The sequence below is a fragment of the Astatotilapia calliptera genome, chromosome 7 (assembly GCF_964374335.1).
Source record: "Astatotilapia calliptera chromosome 7, fAstCal68.1, whole genome shotgun sequence".
Taxonomy (NCBI): Eukaryota; Metazoa; Chordata; class Actinopteri; order Cichliformes; family Cichlidae; genus Astatotilapia; species Astatotilapia calliptera.
The window spans coordinates 46277514-46294002 of record NC_137428.1 but is presented as its reverse complement, the minus strand read 5'-3'; the positions used below and the strand labels follow the sequence as shown (position 1 = coordinate 46294002).

At 40.0% G+C, this 16489-nt stretch overlaps 1 protein-coding gene across 2 annotated transcripts in view; it reads right to left on the bottom strand.

Annotated features, from left to right (window-relative positions):
* The window catches only part of LOC113026344 (alpha-1,3-mannosyl-glycoprotein 4-beta-N-acetylglucosaminyltransferase C), a 117410-nt gene extending 101322 nt beyond the window's left edge, over positions 1-16088 (bottom strand). The window contains exon 1 of one of the 2 annotated variants that reach the window (XM_026175017.2): positions 15847-16088. The gene's annotated coding sequence lies outside the window, so the exon portion shown is untranslated. Of the gene's footprint in view, positions 1-15728 lie in introns of both variants that reach the window. The other variant, XM_080304571.1, reaches the window with a different exon arrangement.
* Positions 16089-16489: the final 401 nt, after the last annotated feature.

The window sequence follows — 16489 nt, the reverse complement described above, 5'->3', positions numbered from 1 at the left end:
AAATGTCATTTATGTCTAATGGCCGTGCTCATTAGCTGCATCTGAAAAACACACTCTGGTCATTACTAGCAACATTTGCAGTCAGGCTTCAAGCCGAATTCTCTTTTTTGAGTCATCCGTCACAGCCCTGTTCCTTGGCAGTTGGCACTAGAAATGACGCAAAGCACAAATCTTCTAATTATCTGCAGCTATCTTTATATGCTTACATTGGTAGTGAATGTGTTTTGACAAGGCTGTTTTATCAGTGTAGCGAGAAACCCAATCTGGAACAACATCCATCATGTTAAGGCTGCCAAGGCCACTTGAGGGACTACACAGGCAGTAGTGCGCTACGAATTGCACTTTACCTTGGCATGATCCCCTTGTGGGGAGAGAAAGAGAGGCATGTGCGCTGTGATGGAGACAATAGCAACTATCTTTCATTATTTACTTGTCCAACTGTCAGATATGGACAAATATTACAAACAAAAAACAAACAAAAACGTTGGCATGCTGGTGAAGATTGCCCAACGACAACTCCTCAAAGTCAGGAAGATAAAAAGTTTCAGCAGCAACCAAGACATCCACTTTTGTCATTGTCAGAATCAACAGAAACCTGGCTTGGTATTTCTACGTTAACGGTGTAAAATAAATAAGTGCTTTGGAATCACACAGTGGCAGACTTTTTAGATTCTGCATATTTCTTTAGAGGAGCGTTGTGTGGGTGTGCAACAGCCTGTCCAAGTGAGAAATAGAGAAAGAGGGAAAGTGGGTGGGGGAGCATGCTGGCTATCCTTTGTCAACTGCTCAGTGCCATTTAATGGCCTGTAAACCCCTTTGCTGGAGAAAGAACAGGCAATTAGCATACTGAGTGGATTACAAGATTGCTCTGACTGCTGGATTAATGTGTGCACTTAATCTTCTCTTTGCTAAGCGATTCTTGGATATACAGCTATTCAAGGGAAATGAATTTACCCACCTTCCAAAATACATGAAAAGGAATTTCTTCCATGATGACATCAAAATTGTTATAGTACAGCTACTTAATGCACTGTTGGACTGAACTGACCAAGATTTCTTTTTATCTATTTATGTCACATCAGATGGGAATCAAAGTGGCCCAAGTGCCCCTCTAGGCTAAGTACTCATCAAGTGCTCTTTGTTTGAGTCCAAGTGCCACTACCAATGTCAAGTTTCCCCTATGTGCCAGTTCCAAGTGGGCCACCTTGACTGACATAAAGACCTCAGTCAACATCATAAAATCAGCTTCCTTTAGAAAACAAAACATTAAACACATCAGACTGTCCAACAGCAATACCGTACCATGTAGCTAACGATTCTGGATTTTCTTTAGAGCATTGTCTCCAAATCTAATATAGCTTGAAGTACTAAACATTTCCCTGCCTTTTAGGTACATACTGTTCTAATATTACTTCAAAGCCCCTTAAACAGACTCCACTCACCACTGTGTACTAAATGATGTTTTGATACACCATAAACTTACTTAATCCCTTTTTATACAGAGGTTTTGGCATAACGGCATTCAGATGAGCTCTTCATGAGGCCTTAGCTTGTCCAGACTAACCCACACCAAGCCAGTGTAATTCCTCTCCAGTGGGCGATTTTTCATATGATGTGGAATATAGGGGGCATAACACCTTACACAACAGCAATGGCAGTCTGAGATGCCAGCTCTTCCACTTACACAAATGTCCATATCTCCGCAGTCGGCTTAAAGGTCCCGCAACAAAGACCCCATTCTTCTTTTGTATCTTTACATATAAAAAGTGTGAGGCAGAAAAACGGGACAATATTACAGCCTCAAACAGAGGCTTTACACGCCTACATAACTCTGTGTCCTTGAACGTAAACATTTTCTGAGTCCATCCCGCACAGCACACCATCTCCTTGATTGCTATACACTGGCTATTGTTGCGCTATATGATAAATACAAGGCTGTACTCCATATCACCTCAAACTTTGTCTGCGTTTCCTGACTGTGCCATCATACTTGAGACACTTTGTCTATTTGCTGGGTTTGATATGATCTTTAATCTATGGCTTACCACCTCACATTAGAATCTTTTACCCTGGAGCGGCGCCCAGAAGGAAAAGTACAGCTAACACTCAGACCCAAGGCAGGGCGTCATAAAATGGTAAAATGTACACACTGTGGCAGATAATGTCAGAATCATATATTCATTCATTCATTCATTCATTTATTCACAAGAAGCATTTTGTTGAAAAAAATACTAAAAATACTATTTTGCTGGAGGTAAGCATATACCGGTGGGGGGCAGCACAGTGGCATGGTTAGCACTGTTGCCTCACAGCAAGAAGGTCCTTAGTTTGACTCCAACATCTGGCCAGGGCCTTTCTGTGTGAAGTTTGCATGTGTTCCCCGTGTTTGTGTTGGTTCTCTCCGGGTACTCTGGCTTCCTCCCACAGTCCAAAGAGGTGAATTGGCCACAGGTGTTAATGTGAGTGCGAATGGTTGCCTGTCTCCCTGTGTTAGCCATGCGATAGACTGGAAACCTCTCCAGGGTGTACTCTTTCTTTCTCCTATGACAGTTGGGATTGGCTTCAGCCCCCCTGCAACCCTGATAAGGGTAAGCAGAAAAAAGTGGGTGGGTGATAACCATATACCAATGGACCATCATGTTGTTGAGAGTTAAAAATCAAAACAAAAAGCTTGTTTGCCTCACAATATTTTTTAAGAAAGTGGGTGCAGTAGCAATAGCACAATTTATTGTTCCCTTCCTCTTAATATCAACACAAATTACCGTCTTCACAGCCATTCCCTGCCTCCATCCTTGCAGATAAAAGGCTTTTAGGATGCACCCGTTCAAAAAACTCAAGTGCTGATTCACTGCATTGTATCAAAAGGGAACAGATGGCTGTGGTGCAGTATACAGTACCTTCACTGTCAATTGAGACGAGTGCTCAGTGTTCCAGCAGCTAGACTGACACATCATGAGCTACATTAGGATTTTACATCTTGCTTTCACTCCTCAGACATTTTTTTTGGGAATACAAAGCTGTAGAAAAAGAGCAAGGACAACAAGCAGAATGAAAAAGAAGGCCTGGATCCCTGGACACATTAAGAATGCGTTTTCTCCTTCGAAATCAATAATGTCTCATTGCCTTGAAGATCGCCAGGAATGCCATCGCTTCCAATTTATTCATTCATTCTTCTCAATAGCACACTGTGGTGATCCCCTGTTTTCCATCCCATCAGCCCTCCTTCTCTTTCCCAGTCCATCTCGTGGGAGGTTCCTTTAAGTTGTTAAGATCTCTTCTCTGTCCCTTTAACAATGGTATTTGTCTGAAAATAAGTACACACGGTCAGCCCCGGCAGTCTGCAACTAGACCTGGGCGATATAAGATTTTTTCATATCATGATATGTTGTTTTTTTTTCATTTCAGGCGATAACGATATCTATCACGATAAGCCAAATAACTATATTTGTAAGATTTAAATGTGCCGTTGCTCACAAGTAAAATGTGAAATAATCAGCTTGTTTTGATTTAAATATTTATTTCCCATAATAAGTTTGCAATATTTGCCTTTATTTATCTGAAAAAGTCTCCTGTTCCTTAAGTACATCTACCCTGTTGAACTACACAAAAGGCAGCCGCTAAAGCGTTTCAGTTTCAAAATAGAACAAACGAAACAGACTAAATTGTCAATTCCACTTAGAAACAAAATATTAATTCTAAAAATAAATCTTAGTTTGTTTTACAGAAGAACAGACAAAACTGACTAACTTTTGTCAATATCAAATAAACTGAGAACTAAAAGGAAATTCTCAATCTCTCCTTGTTGTATAGCTTAGCTTTTCAAACAGTTTTAACAGTTACTTTAGTCTGACAAAAGCCGAATGACGAATTAGCGCTTCCAGTCAGAGATTGAGCATGCACCGCTTTATTGTATTTCCAGACTTGCTTTCGGCACAATTTACAGTGCGCGCTACTCTGTTTTTTGTCAGACTTGAAATAGCCGAAATACTTTCACACTACGGAACGTCTATGGCTCTTCCGTTCGACAATCTCTCCGGCACTGGAACCATCAACTGTTTTCTCTTCGGTAACCTTCGGTCACACTCTCGGTTGATTTTTCTCTAGTCGGCACACCCGGGCGGCACGGCGGCTGGCTGCTTCCCAAACAAATACACATGTGCGGCTTGGCACTTGTGCTGTACGTAACAAGTCACGTGACGTGACGCTGCGGCTGTGATTGGTTCGGCTCTGCGCTACTTAATTTGGATTGGCTGTTCTTTTTTATTTAAGAGGACAAGAGCGGTGAGGCCTATCGCAATAGTTAAATTTTTCTATCGAGAAAAAGTTATTTCGCAATACATATCGTTATCGTTCTATCGCCCAGCTCTATCTGCAACCCTGGGGCCGTAATTGCTGGATTGTATCAGTAGAAATAAGCTTAAACATTCATGTTTTACTCATCAGGCCTCTATTTAATATGCAGCACTAAGTGGATATTTTTTTCCACACACATCCTTTGTCTCACTTTGTGAAAGTACCTAGTTGAGACGAGGAATCATTTCAACCCACTCTTCACTTTCCAACGTCCCCAAAACCTGCTCGGATTTACCTTCAAGGTGCCCTGCGACAGGTCGAGGTTGAAAGTAGAAGCTACTACACACCAGGGACTTCCTAAAATGTATTTACTCCTTAATTATCGACATTAGCCAGAGACGATGGGAATATTCAGGGTCAGACAGCTGCCGCCAGTTTCCAGCCTCTCTCAGAGTCTTCAGAGTGAACTGAAGACGTGAAATATACTCAGACATCACAGAAAGCTACAACCCACCATCTGTGGGCTAAGCACTTAAAGAAATCACCAATCACATAGGTAACTTTAGGGGAAAATGCTCATTGCCAGATGTAGTTTTTAAGAATTGGCAGCCATCATATTTTCATCCTGATGCACCTATAAAAGACCATCTGTTTCATGTATTTTTTTTTTATATTTTTTGGACTAAGCCATAGATTAGCAAGATTCATCTGTTAGTTCTCTCACTGTGAGAATAAAGAATCATGTTTTATTTTCTGATGACCAAAACACCTGTAACTTCCTTCATTTCAAGAACTTCACAGAAATCTCAGAGGACACTCGTGTGATCGTGTGCTCTCGGTGAATCTCCGTCTGAGTTTGTGCATGTGTGTACACTCGCATCACTTCTGCTGAGCGTAACAATAAAACACAGCTGAACTGTGAAACCCTTACTCAGCAACTTTAATGCTGGCTCTGTGAACAACGGGGTCAGAGCTTACAGTAATTTTTGTTCTCTCTGCATCAATATATGATGCTTCACTGGGGGCAATGAGAACCTGTCCAGAGTTATAAAAGTAATCTATTTGTGCCTGGTGAATGAACACACACTCTTTGAGTGAATACACACCCACACACTGCACACCTTTTGACCCTTCAACAATGTGGGGTGTGAAATAGCAAAGCTTAACAGCTCAATTCCTCACAAAACCACTTAAGTCAACTCTGGTTTATTACAGCTAACATACCATCTGCTTCCCAGGGTGGCTCCTCATTAAATATGGAGGAAATAAATAACATATCTTAATAAAGTATCTCACTTCTGAAGTGCTGAACCTTAATGTGACCAGTCCTAGTAGAGGGGAGGACTAACACAAGTTTGACAGCTCTTTTTTTTAAATATATTTGACAGGCGGTGGAACATGGTGAGAAATGTAAGAAGTTTTTTTTAGAGAGTGCTGCTCCTCCAGACAGTCTTGACAGATAATTTTTATCTGAACACATCCCAGGGAGAGTTGCAGGCTGTGTAGAGCATCAGAACAACCTTAGCCAAACTGAGCAGAGAGTTCAGAGTCTGGACTACTAATCCAAGCAAATAAACAGAGAAACCAAAGGAGAGCAGCCGAGTCGGTCAGAGGAGCAGACCTGAGGTGGAGCAGTGGGGATAGATGATGAGAGAGATGGAGGTGTGGCAAAGATGAGTTTTTGAAAAACCTTCATTGCAATAATTAACTTATTATTTGTTTCTTATTTTGCTTCAGCCAACTGTGAGGATGTTTATAAAGCATAGGCATGTCACCTCTTTAATCTATTTCACAGTGAGTGATCTTTGTTTTATACCCTCTTTATTTTAGTGCAACCAAAATGACACATCATCTAAAATTCATTTTTCAACTTTTCCATAATATTTTCTTCTACTACATATTTTGGCTGTTTTAGCAATTGTGTTGTGATGTACCTATTTATTAGTGAATTCAAATTTATATTTAACTTTATGATGTAATAAATAATGGTATTTAATTAATAATATATAAAATTTGCAAAACTAATAAACCTTCTGCAACATTATCTTAAATACTTCTAATCTAATCTTTTTTATAATAAGATAATTAGAAAATCCAATGAAAATGCCACTTCCTCAGGAAATGACCTCTTTGCCATTGTTGTCACAGGGCACGGTCAAAATGACTCTGGTAATGTAATTTCTAGCATTATAAATTGACAATAATGCAAAGTAATCTCTTATGTTCATCGATTTGCCCGGACAGCTAAAGCCACCATTACTGTCACTGTGTATTAACAGACATATGTTGTGTGGGTGTGTAGATATCTGAGCATAAAAGCATAATAAATTGCTGCTCCTCTGATGCTGCTTAATTTAAGCCAGCCACTTGGGATGGTGTCGTTTATATGAGCATCTGTTTACTGTCGAACACCACTATATGTATTTATGGTAAGATAATATGTGAGAATGCTTTTGTCAAAATATTGTAACTGCAATTAATCACAACTTTAAACACTGGCTGGTACCATTCAAAATGAATGGATTAATAATTCAACAAGAGCGGGTAGAGAACGCAAGCTAGTTTTTAAAATATGCTTGGTGTGCAGTGTTGTGGGTTTTCTGAAAGGTGATAAATATTTATTTTTTAATAAGCTGAATTCCTTAGAACAATCACAGCAGAGCTGAGGAAGGTGGTCTTTTATCTGCTTTAGAGGGGTGTGCAGGTGTTGCTGGCTGTAGCGCTCCCTACAAATTTGTTTGCCAACTAGCAAAATTCATTTTTGCTTTTCAGGATTTGTTTAAGCTAAAATATATTTAATAAATCATAATGCAACGTGACTTGCATTCTAACTCGGATATTTAACTGTCCAATTACAAAAATTCTTTGGTGACTGAGTTACATTTCCAAGCTTTCAAATCAAGTCAAATTGTGTAACAATGTATATTTAACCACTAATTCTACAAGAGAAAGCTAAGATCTTTGATCTTGTTGTATCTTGTTTTATTGAAACAGAACACATTAATTCAACACTACAATTCAGCAGTAAAGCTGTTTCAACAGTTTCTCAGTCCATTTAGTTAAGCTTTCACAGTTTAGAGTCCTTTCCAGTTTCTTCAGTTCTGTTGTGCAGAACTTACTTAGACCCTACCGTCTCTGACAACACTGACAATGGTAATGGTAAACAGTTTGATTTCATTGTATCCACTTCAAAGAAAGTTTCACTAACACAGCAGCGCTTACTGACAGGAAAATTCAATAATTCACCTCAGTGACTCATTTAGACGTGTTTTGGGATTCTTTCATGAAGTTTTACATCTTCTTCCAGAGTAAATAGATGTGGACACTCGTCCTACACTCATGACAGATTAATGGCATAGTTGTTTGTCCTACATTGCCCACCGTAGCTCGGATTATACAATTAAATTGGGAGGAATAAGAAAACAGAATTCAGTTGCTTGCAATTTGCAATCTACTGCCATCTAGTTGTGAGATTTTACACACTGTACCTTTAAAAAAGACATATTTCAAGAAACAGTCTCTTTAACACTTATGGTTAAGATCCATCCACGTCATCCATTTTCTTCTGCTTATCCAATTTCACATAGAAATCACAAGTTACAACAAAGTCAAGACACTAAAAATTCTTATGAGCAGCTCCTCTTCAAATGTTTCTTCTCTACACGTTTTGCAGAAGCACCTGCACTTTCTATTGCCTAAGAATGACAGTGACTTCTATTTTATCCCACTGGACACACTGAAGAGCTTTGCAGATGGTCACATGCTGTGTTGCCTTCTTATGAAAAAGCACCACAGGCTACATTTGGGGAGGTACACTCTACAGGCAGGAAGCTTTATTGACAGCTCAAATGATAGAGGCTGCTGAAGTCCGCTTCTGGCAAAATGCAACAAAGCTGGCTACTACTTATATATGGCACATTCAATATTCACACCTTACCTCGATCTGTCAAATCTACCTTAGTCTTCCTCCTTTCATTTTATTGTTATATAGTAGCAATTCAAAGAATTTGCCTACATAACTATCTGAGATAATAAATAATTATTTCCTGAAAAGTTCTCTGAATGCATATATAGTTTTTTTCCTTAATAGAAAAAAAGTTTGGATAATATACCACATTAGTGTTCTGTTGATTTATGATCTAGGAAGTTACGTGTTATCATCCTCCAGCTTAGTAGTGACTTTCAAATGCACTATGCAACCATGAAGACCCTTTACCCCTGCAGCAGCTCCAGAGCCGGGTGACCCTAATTACAGTGTTGGCTTTGCTGCCAAACCATCTCATTGGAAACCAGCCACAGCTTTGGCGACCCTGGCATACGAGCTGTTCCCAATGGAAAGCAATTTAATGCTTGACTGCTCAAGGAACAAAATATATGCAGCACAAGAAATCCCTTAGATAAATTAGAGTAGGCAAGTGGACTCTGTTAGACCTTTATTTGAGGCCTTATAAGCCACATGTCACCTTAGAGGTGGCATGAAACCAAAACATGGCAGAAAGCAGCTGAGTTCTATTACCAAGCAGTGGGAGACTTCTAAAAGAAGCGTGGTGCACCAACATACTGACAGGAGGAAAACCCAACTGTACAGTACAGTCGAGTTTCAAAGCAACCAACCAAGTTAGCATTGTTTATTTTTGGCCTTTTTGAAAAGAAAAGACTCCCCTATAAAGTTTCTTGTTCATCTGCATTCTAAGAAAAAAATGTAATGAATCATATTCACATAAGTTTTGACCACAAAGTAACTGCTCTCTGAATTCCTCAGTGAAGTAGGATTAAAATAATAAGCAAGTGGAGAAGACAATCATTTCTCTTTCTTCTTCTGTTTATTGCTCATTAAGCCACTGTCTCTGCATAATTCATCCTTTTTATACTAGATAAAGGCAATTTACACCTCATGCCATAATTCTGATACAAGTGACAAAGTCTGGCAGCAGTCTGACTTAACAATTTGCACATAGTATGCTGATTTGACAAATCAGTGGTCAATAATTCGAACAGCGACTGTTTCTGTTATATAACTTTCATTTATTTTTTTAATAATTTGTTCTTATTAACACTGAACTTACCAGACTGGACTGTGTCTTACTGACAACCTTCAGGCAGTGCTACCTGATTTGTTAATTAAATTATTCATTTCTGTTTTTGTAATGTAAGGACCAAGTACTGAAATCAGCTGTACTTTAGTGACAGGTCAGAGTTGTTAAGGGGACTTAACAACTGGAAATGAACCAAAAGTATAAGATGTCCTGACTTATCATTCTAATAAAGATATTGTTTCTAAATGCTTTTAAGGTATTGCCGCTCATATATTGAAGATAATAATAACAATAATAATAATAATAATAATAATAATAATAATAATAATACTGGATTGCATTTATATAGCGCTTTTCAGGGCCCTCAAAGCACTTTACAATTCCACTATTCATTCACTCTCACATTCACACACTGGTGATCATAGTAATGTTCTCAGAAATACTTCAAAAGTTGTAACAGAACCCTCTCAAGTATAGTGGGAAATATGGTTCAGAAGCAAATTAGTCTGGATTTTGAGGTGCTCAGTTAGAGTTAAGACCACGGTGACCTTTAGATTGAAACGATGTCCTGGGGAGTCAGATCCATTAAGCACAGTAGCCAGAGTGAGACCCACACTGAGAATCCATCTCTTTAGATTAGCCAACAGCAAACAGGCCAATGACTGTTTCAAGCCTGCTTCAAGCCTCCTGCCTGGGTGGAATGACATATGCAATGCCTTGAAGCAGGCCTGACAATATAGTACCATTTTCCCTTCTGAAAATTGGAGTTGTGCTTCCATCTAACCTTTTTTTATTTTTTACAAAAACATACAAAGGATACATACTTTCCCACTAGGCAAAGATAAGACTAGACCGCATTGTAATTGTGCTCGCACTAGGCACAGTTGCTTTGTTCAATTTGTTTGTACCATTGTCTATTCTTGCCACTTGCCTGTAAGCCTCACACAGCCATTAACAACTGAAATGGGAAAATTTTAAGATCGCGCTACTTCTACTTCTTCCAGGCCAAGTATGCATGCCGCTCTTGCACTTTCCGTCTCTCTCTTCGTGTATACACACTTGAAAAGGACTCATGCTGAGCAAAATCAAGTTCATGATTTTGTGCACTTTGCGGCTCCATCCTCTCATAGGTACTATAGATTTGTTATTTACCAAACTCATCAGTTTTCACAGAGGAAGCTGTTGTCTAGGAATTTGTGGAGTAGCGATCACACTATATGATCTATGTGCTCTAGTGCAACTGAAGCTCTCCGGGGCTTACCTACCCGACCGGGGACAGTTTGCTTTGCTGTGCCTGGGCATGACACACAGAGATCATAGTAGACAAACAAACTGGACTTTGAAGGTCACTTTGCTTGTGAGTACGACCTTAGCTGTTGCAGAATGTTAACTAAACCTTTACATATACATACTGTAGATCTACTGTACATCTAAAATACAGCTTAATTAGAAGACAAATGATTGTAGACTTACTCATTTATATATTCAACTCAGTGTCATCACATCATCACATTTTTAGGGTTTCTATAGTCAGTAACTGATAATAAATACTTTCAATACCTAATGGTTATTTTTTCTGTTGCCCAAAGCTGCATAGTATGATTTTACATGGCTCAGAAACTAAGAGGAGTATTAAAAAAGAGACATAGTGAGACCACAAATCTAACAGCCTACTGTATTGCAAAATACATTATCCTAGTAAGCACAGGCAAAAATGTCTGATTTAAGCGGGCTGATTAAATTAATTAATTGTTGTTACCAACTCTACAAACATTTCTCTTCTAATGGCCCTTACAACTTACACATGGTGTGCACAGTCCACTGAATAGCTGTCTTTTTATTTATTCTTTTTAATTTAATTTATTCTTTGTCTGGGAGGATAAGCGGAGCACAGCTGAGTGACTATTTCAGGTTTGTTAATATTCTGCTTTGTTTACATTTGAAAGCTTCTTGAATTTTTTATGAGGATATATAAAGAAAGATTTCATGAATTTTTGGGGGGTTTGTTTTCCAACAATTTACCACAGTATAATTCTTTTTGTGATTTTATTTTGCATTCATATTTAGGTTATTTATTTGAAACTGACCAAAGAAAGACTTTACATTTTAGACCAGCCAGAATTAGGATTTTGTTTATTATATATAACTAATACCTAATATTATTATTTAAAATACTGTTCTGTAATGTTCTACAGCACACTTATCATGTTCAAATTCTGACAGAACAGAAAACAAATATTTAAAATCTAAATTAACTATAAAGTATAACTTCAGTTAGGAGTAAAAATGACATTTTAAGCTTGACAGAAAAAGCTATTTTATTTTCATATTGACTATTGATTTATACTTATCACTACTATACTACTATCTCTACCAGCCCTATGTCAGTGTTTTACTCTAAAGGTAACACCAAGTCTGTAAATGATGCCAAGCAATACCCTTTTGTAGTACTGTTTGTTGTTGAACAGTCATCTAGGTTTGCCTCTAAGTGCTGAGTATATTTACCCTCTATCCAGTGCTATGCTTTGTTGCACTCTGTGAAACAAGGAAGAATTCAATTACATGGTGGCCGAGGCCCTGACAAGAGCTCACTCTTGTTTCAATCACCCCACAGGTAGATATGGGGATGAGAGGAAGTGGCATGCCAGTTACCACACCATGGACCACAAGGAAGCAATGAGGCGTAAGGAGGCGCTCAGAAGGTGGTGGTCAGTGGCATGGAAAGACCAGCAGGAGCAGAAGTCCTGTTCATCAATAAACATCATCTTTGTCTGTTAAGAGAACTTTATTTAGAAAATCTAGAAATATAAAACACGAAGATGGACAAAGTAACAGTGTTTCAAAAGAAACAAAGTAGATAATATCAAATTTACATGTTTGGAGTTCTGTATAAATTTAATATTATATTTTAATGACCCAATGCACCGCATGGAGAAAAAACTATTTTAAGTATGGTACATTGCAATATTTTATGGCCTTTTTATTCCTAAGTTGCATTAGCTTTTTTTTCTTCCTTTTTTCAAAGAATTCTCCAGTTCAATTTTACATTAAGCGCATTTGAAAACTAATGGATTCATGAACAGACTCAAAGAAAAAGAACACCATCAATCACCACTATTGCCACACTTTTCATTGTGTTCATAATTTTACTGTACAAACAACTGTGGGTCCATGGCTGCAGAGCCCATTTAAGGCACTAATCAACCATGTTATGAGTCCACAATGATAATTAATGGGTTATACTGGTAGTCGGAGGGCATCATGGAATCAGAGCAAACTGTTGTTTGTGAAGCCCTGTATATTTCTCCATTTTCCTCTCCATAATGTGCTATTATTGTGTGCATTTCTTGGGGCTGGACTGTCTCCGGTGATTGAATGCCACTGTGTCCTGGAGGAATCCAGATCATTTAACTGCTATTGTCTTCAGTTCCCTTTGGACACTTTTGTGTGAATGTCTGTGTGCTTGTGCATATTGCCTATAAATGATATAAATGGTTAAAGCCTATAGAGGGATATTGGGAAAATAAAAACATACCAACAGGCTGGGTGACAATGACAGTTTACTAAAGAGTGGGGTGTTAAAAGGTGCATGGGAGGCAACTTTTATCAATGCTGGTGAGAAAGTGTAAAAAAACGTACCAAGATTCAAGTACAACAGAAGGATTGTTGAGTGCGAGAGCAGGTGACCGGAAAGATAAGATCATGGGAAAACTGGAAACCTGAACCCTCCATAGCTCATTACTGAGACTATGTGAAGTATCCTCTGAAGGTCTACTAGAAGACGTGAATGCAGCATTACGGGCAACCATCACAGTGGCAGACATCTAAGAAAGGGTCTCCAGGATGAAGAATTGGACAGCATCAGGCCCTGACATGATTCATGCCTACTGGCGGAGAAGCTCTCTGCACTCCATGAGCACCTGGCAGCACACATGAACCAGCTGATAATAGATGAGGCACACCCGGAATGGCTAACTGAAGGCAGGACATCAGGATTGACCCATCCAACTACCATCCAATAACCTGCCTCAGTACCACATAGAAGCTCCTGTCAGACATCATAGTGGGTAAGACGGACAGGCACATGGCTCAATACATGAGCTCTATCTACAACAGACTAGTAGACAGAGCAGTAGACTGAGACTGCAAGACCAGACTGACCAACCTGTTCATCAACTGGATTAACTACAAGAAAGCCTATGACTCAGTGCTCCACACATGGATCCTGGAATGCCTCGCAGTGTAAAAGATCAACAGGACACGAAGAGCCTTCATCAGTAAATTAATGGGGATGTGGGGAACAACACTAGTGAACAATTTAAGCCAACTGGACAAATCATCATGAAGTGCGAGAGCTATATAGGTGATACTCCATCCCAACTGCTGTTCTACATAGGCCCGAACCCCCTCAGTGAGATCATTGACAAGACTAGCTGTAGAATGTAGTTGAGGACAGCTACAAGTACCTGGGAATCCCACAGGCAAATGGGAATCATGAAGAGGCCTCTAGGAAAGCCGCAACTGCCAATTACCTGCAGAGGGAAAGGCGTGTCCTGAGGAGTCAGGTGAATGGAAAGAACAAGATTTGGGCAGTTAACACCTACACTCTGTTGGTAATCAGATAACCCCCTGGAATAATAATAATAAGGTGGCCAAAGCGGAGGTAGAAGCTACTGACATCAAGACAAGGAAGCTCCTGACCATGCATGGAGGGTTTCAAGTCAAGTCCAGCACTCTGAGACTGTACCCTAACTGAAAATATGGAGGATGTGGACTGGTGAGTGTCAGAACCATTGTCCAGGATGAGACAACAAAGATTCATTGGTACATCAGAAAGATGGCCACAACCAACCATGCAATTAGAGAATACCTCAGGCAGCAGAAACATGAGAAAGAAGAGGAGGAAGGAGAAGAACCATCATGAAAGAACAGGCCCCTGCACGGTATGTATGACAGGCACATAGAAAAAGTGTCAGATATGCAGAAATCCTACCAGTGGCTGGACGAAGCTGGACTGAAAGACAGCACAGATGCACTAACCATGGCAGCACAGGAACAAGCTCTCAGGACAAGATCGATAAAGGATGGGATTTACCACACCAGGCAAGACCTCAGCTGCAGCCTGTGTAAAGTTGCCCGTGAGAGAATCCAGCACATAACATACATGAAGCGCCATAGCCAGTTAGATGGACATAGTCACTATAACGCGGTTCACCTTTTGCAGCCTCGCTGTTTTGCGGATTTTTTTCTTTTGTGCAATTTTGCATGATTTTTTTTTTTTTTTTACAGCGCATTGTGTTCTGTGTCCTGATTGGCTGTAGACCATTGTCAGTCAATCTCATGCTGTGGTCCTGTACAGTACAGAATGCATTCAGCTTGTTAAAATTACATACATCTTCTATCGCTAGCAGTGTGACTCTGAAGTGCTGTACTGTATGTTTGCAAGTTTTCTCCCCAAAAAACACAACAATGTCGATGAAACGTTTTCCACCGTCAAAGGAACCTGTGGGTGTCTTTGGCTTCATTCTATAATACTGGACTTATTTTTCTATGAAAGTTTGAATTTTGAGAGTGTTTAAACAAGACAGAAAAGTGTGAAAATTTTCACGCCTGTCTGGTTTACGGCTTTAAAGCATCTATAATAATTGTTAAAAATAAAGTTGGCTACTTCACGGATTTCACCTATCGCGGCTTAGTTTTAGAACGTAACTACAGTGATAAACGAGGGACCACTGTATATCCAGTGGTCAGGGATAGCTCAGTAGGTAAAGTGGTCGCCCCATGATCGGAAGGTCGGCGGTTCGAATCCACTTAACGGCTACCCTGAGGTACCCCTGAGCAAGGTACCGTCCCTACACACTGCTCCCCGGGCGCCTGCTTAGTGGGCTGCCCACTGCTTCACTGAGTGAATGGGTCAAATGCAGAGAAAAACAAGTAATTTCCCCATGGGGATCAATAAAGTATCCATTATTATTATTATTATTATATCCAGCAGAGCTCTGGAGGACCTTCAACAGCATTCCAAGAGAGAGTGGGGACATTGAGACCAAATGGACCATGTTCAGCACCTCCATTGCCGAAGCCACTGTACTGAGCTGCACAAGGTGGTTGATGCCTGTCGTGCTGGTAACCTCCAAACCAAATGGTGGACACCAGAGGTGAAGGGAGCGACCAGGCTGAAGGAGTCCTATCGGGCTTGGATAGCCTGTGGGACTAACTATCAGGCTTATCATATCATAGCTACCGATGGGCCATACAGAAAGCGGCTCGGGCAGTGGCTGAAGCAATAACTTGAGTGTGGGAGGAGTTCAGAGAGGCCATGGAAAAAGACTTTTGGATAGCATTGAAGAGATTCTGGCAAACCATCAGGCAACTCAGGAGGAGAAAGAAGTGCTCTACCTGCTGACTTTGACTGAGAAAATTGTCGGGCTGAAGGAATACTTCGAGGACCTCCTTAATCCCACTGGCACGTCTTCCATGGAGGAAGCAGAGTCTGGGGATGAAGGGGATGACTCACCTATCTCCAGGAGCAAGGTCACTAAGGCAGTTAAACAGCTCCTTGGTTGCAGAGCCTCTGGGGTGGATGAGGTCCACCTGAGTTCCTGAAGGCTCTGGATGTTGTAGAGCTGTCTTGGTTGACACACCTCTACAATGCCTCTACAATGTTGAGTGGAGATGAGGGGCGGTACCTCTGGATTGGCAGACTGGGGTGCTGGTTCCCCCCGGTCCTCCGGTCCCCTTTCTTTCTTGATGTGTAACCTAATGAGTAGGGGAGACAACGTATAGCATAAGTTGAGGACAATTTTGCCTGTGTTTTCTCTTGATAATGTGCCAGAAAAAGAGTCCTCAGGTATCCTGAGTGCCCTGAGTGCCCTTTTAAAGATATTCCAAACAGGAAAATATTTGATTTAATAATTGTAATTATTGTAATTATGTCTACAATATTGATCAGATGTTAGTAAACTCCCTCTTTGAAAAAAGACTAAGCAGTAAACTAAACACTGACTGAGACATATGACTGAGGTATGGCTCTCTAATTTATGCATAACAAAGAGGTAGCCATACTGAGTTTTTCATTTCTCTACTCACTTAACCACCAACTAGGTCACTTCTTTAGCTCTGCCTCATCTCATTAAACTCTCAATTATTCATTGTGGGCG